The sequence below is a fragment of the Leptinotarsa decemlineata genome, unplaced genomic scaffold (assembly GCF_025532065.1).
Source record: "Leptinotarsa decemlineata unplaced genomic scaffold, Ldec_3_MD MMD2_P_RNA_scaffold_14, whole genome shotgun sequence".
NCBI classification, from domain to species: Eukaryota; Metazoa; Arthropoda; class Insecta; order Coleoptera; family Chrysomelidae; genus Leptinotarsa; species Leptinotarsa decemlineata.
The window spans coordinates 2,668,847-2,673,018 of NW_027412528.1; the positions used below are offsets into that span (position 1 = coordinate 2,668,847).

Genomic DNA, 4,172 nt, shown 5'->3' on the forward strand with positions numbered 1-4,172 from the left:
CCATTTATAAATAAATAAAAAATAAATATTCGAACTTTTATAAATAAAAATAAATATTCGAACTTTCACGATAACGGTTGGGGATGTATGCAGAACAATGTATGTAATTTGAGACGCCAATTTCTACAATTTATTATCCCATGAATTGAAAAAACAAACAAACCTGTTCAGATTCAAGTCTAAAGTGAAATCTTTTCTACTCTCGAATCCATTTTATGAGGAATTAACGATGTGTTGTCAGAGTCCAATTGACTATTTTAATTCTATTGAATGGTTTTATATCAGTATTTTTATATTTTACGGACATTGATTATTTATATATTTTATTTTATTTTAGCAATAATTTTGACTTGTCAATCCAATGTTAACTGGTGTCTGATCAATAAACTTCTATCTATCTATCTATTTTGATTATCTTTTGAGGTTATGAATTTCTGTCAGTAGCTCGTGGAACCAATTAAGATGTGTGTGTGTGTGTGAGTGTGATTTTGATAATGGTATTTTTCATCATGTTATCTTTCAAATGAGATGTCACATCCCATTCAAGATTACCAAGGGTTGTTAATATGGGTGATGAGGTGAGTGATACTCATCTCAATGGAAGGTCAAAAGATGTCCCCTTGTTATAAAAATTGATAAACGATTTTTCATTGTTTTCACTGCAGCTTAAATTTCTGAGATATTCGTGTGGGTCCTTTTCAAATGAAAAACAAATAAAATCCTAAATTTCATTGCATCTTTGTTGTAGGAAAAAGCCATTCGTAATCTTACGAATTATTATTATTATTATTATTATTATTATTATATATTTATAATATATAATTATTATTATATCATTACGAATAATCTTATGATTATTTTCTTCATTTTCAGGTTGATGATACAGAACATCTAGTGAATAAATATTTCGCATATGGTTTTTCACAAAAAGACATTCTAGCTTATCTCAAGTTTCTCCATAATAAATGTATATCTGCAAGAACTCTCAAACGGATTCTGAGCAGATTAAAATTATACAGAAGAAAGAATTATTCAAGAATTGAAAATGTGGTGAACTTTCTTCGACAAGAAATTACGAAATCTGGCCAGCTGCAAGGATACAGATGGATGCATCTAAGATGCATTCAAAATAATTTAGTGGTTACACAAGATATCGTGAGAGAACTACTTTGGCTACTAGACCCTGAAGGAGTTGAAACTCGCAAGCGGAATAGGTTGAGGCGTCGGCAGTACTTCAACAAGGGGCCAAACTACCTATGGCACTTGGACTCTTATGATAAATCGAAGCCGTTTGGCATCTGCATAAATGGTTGCATAGATGGATTTTCAAGCCACATTATTTGGCTTCGAGCTGGTATAACGTCAAGTGATCCAAAGGTGGTAAAAATAAGAATTAATTGTTTACATGTGTAATGTAATGGAAAAATTTCCATCTAGGAGTGACTGCTTTTTTTGTGCATTTTCATTGGGAAAAGCTGATTTTTTGTTACAGTTTTTCTCAATAAAGTTACATTGTATTGCACTTTGTGTGATTTAATGTTCAACTCAATTCCACAGGTTATTGGTGGCTACTTTTTAGACGGAATTAAAATGATTGGCGGATGCCCTGAAACATTGAGGTGTGATATGGGGACAGAGAACACATGTATTGAAAAAATACAGAAATCATTACATGAATTGTTTGGCACAAGATCTTCAAAGCCGTGTTTTATTTATGGCAAGAGCGTACATAATCAACGAATCGAGGCATGGTGGTCCATTCTACGGAAACATAATGCGCAATTCTGGATGAATTTATTTCATCAGTTGAAAGATGACGGACATTTTTGTGGGACATATCTAGACAAATGTCTCATCCAGTTTTGTTTCATGGAACTCATTCAGGTGCGTATATAATGATCGTATTCATATGTTATAATTATCATACTTATTGACAATGATTTTAATTATTTATGGTAATAATCAATAGTTTGAGGATTCCGAAGAGAACTCGCGCTAATAGATGGAGGAGAGGGAAATAAAATGACTGACTAATCTACGCCAGTTTGTCGCATCGAATTTCACATACAAAATAATCCGTTTATACATTTCATGGAATCAGATGCGTTCATGTTATTATAATTGAAATTTGGCTAACAATCAGCAAATGTTTTCAGATGCTCCATCAATGTGAATTCTCTTGACCAAGGCTCTAGAGGCTGCTTACTAGTAAAAATATATTGAAATTCCATTCATTTCAATGTTGGTGAAATTCAAAAGGATTATAGATGGTAAAATGATAAACAGTGAAATCTCATATTAGTCTATTATTCCCCCGCTAACTTTACAGTACAGAATTTCCAACCATCAAAATACCCTTTCCTTGCAAACTTGCATAGTTGATATATTGTTTGTATTCAATGTTTCAGGACGAGATGGATCAAATTGCCCAGGAATGGAATGTTCATAAAATACAGAAATCGAGGAACTCAAATATGCCCATTGGAAGACCTTCAATAATGTTCGATATGCCGTTATTATATAAATCCAGAAGTTACCTTATCCATATTCCAAATTTTGCCTCAGATGCTCTAACAGATAACTGCGTATCCAGCAAAAATACATGTGATGATGACATCTATGGTTTGTGCAGGATATTAATAGCAGAAAATCGATATTCTCTACCAAGAAATCCCAATGCAACTATTCAATTATATAAAAGTTTGAGAGATGAAATTTTTACATTATTGGGCTAATTAAAGTGATGAAATTCATTTATTCATGATTTAAATCATTTCAGAAAGAAGTTATGCAGGATATAGTATTGGCCAAGCTGTAGATAAAAGTGGGAGGCTCTTTTCACACAAAATAAAAGACGCAAATGGCCTATACTACTTTTCATAACATAGTTCGTAAATGAAAACAATCGCTTTGTGGATTTTTTTGAACAAGAAATATTTTTTTTGCAAATATCTCCAAAAGTATCGAAGATACAGGTTTAGAATCAATAGAACTTTCGAATAGAATTATAAAACCTTCAAAATATTTTTTTAAGCGGCCGGATCGGTGCATTTTCCACTGAGAAAATCGGGGAAAAAGAGACTATTTTTCAAAAAATCATCATTTTTACAAATCTGAAGCTGGAAAAACAATATTGCGAGAAGTTATAGATAATGAAATGTAGTTCAACTGTGCTCAGGATGTTTTCTGTTCGATGTGTAGTTTGAATTTGATATGAATAATATTTTCAACTATGTGCCCCTTAACCCCCCATACAATTTGTAATTTTAAGTTGATGTGCCCCTATCTGTCGAGTAATTGCATTGAAGATACTTTGTACCACCGGTTTCTTGTTGGATAACTGCTTCTACAGTATAGACGAATTTCTTGCTTTCAATGCTTAGATAAATGACATAGTTTCTTTTATACATGTAGTCTTTTTCAAATTTGTTCAAGATCAAACATTTGTGTTTAGCTTTTAGCATTTTCCTTTTTTGACTGGGTGAATAAATTTTCTCATGTATTTAATCTTGTAATTGTGTATGTTCGAAAATTTTAGTGATGAATAACTCAAAAAGTATTATCGGTAATATCATTCGAAATCATTTTCAAACCGTTCAAAAGTTATCTATGTAAGTGTACCATTCAGATCCGTACTTACACTTGACATTTCAAATGTACGTACGTCCGAAAATTGAATTACCTTTTCAACGAGGTGTCACTTGACATCCTATGTCATTTGAATTTAGAAGTTGATATGCCTCCGCACGCCATTTCTATCTGAATCATTTCTATCTGAACTGATCGAAAATAGATTTCCCTCTGTTGAACAGCCTCTACCAACTCTCTGAATATATTTCCTCTGTGTAAAATAAGTTTTTCAAAAATTGATTTCCGATGATCAACTTCCTCAGTTGGATCTCTTGGTTGACTGTAAATGACATTTACTTCAGGTAATTCAACACCTTCAATCACCTCCAGATCCTAAAAAAAATAAACTGATTTGGAGTACATAGATAGGACACAAGGGGAAAAAAGCTCATTTGTAATTTATCAGAAAATTTTATTCTTCATGAATACTCCTCAAAAAACACACTATTCAATCTTCAGTTTTCTTTTTTTGTAAACGAGGGAAATGAAAAACTTGAAGAATAGCTCAAGAGTAAGTACTTCTATTTTTCATTTACACAAAA

At 32.1% G+C, this 4,172-nt stretch overlaps 1 long non-coding RNA gene across 1 annotated transcript; it reads left to right on the top strand.

The window, feature by feature from the left end:
- The first annotated feature begins 862 nt into the window (after positions 1–862).
- Positions 863–2,832, top strand: LOC111510737 (uncharacterized). Its single transcript, XR_012465725.1, has 3 exons — positions 863–1,377; positions 1,558–1,884; positions 2,409–2,832. It is a non-coding gene; the product is annotated as an uncharacterized lncRNA (long non-coding RNA).
- The last annotated feature ends 1,340 nt before the right edge of the window (positions 2,833–4,172 follow it).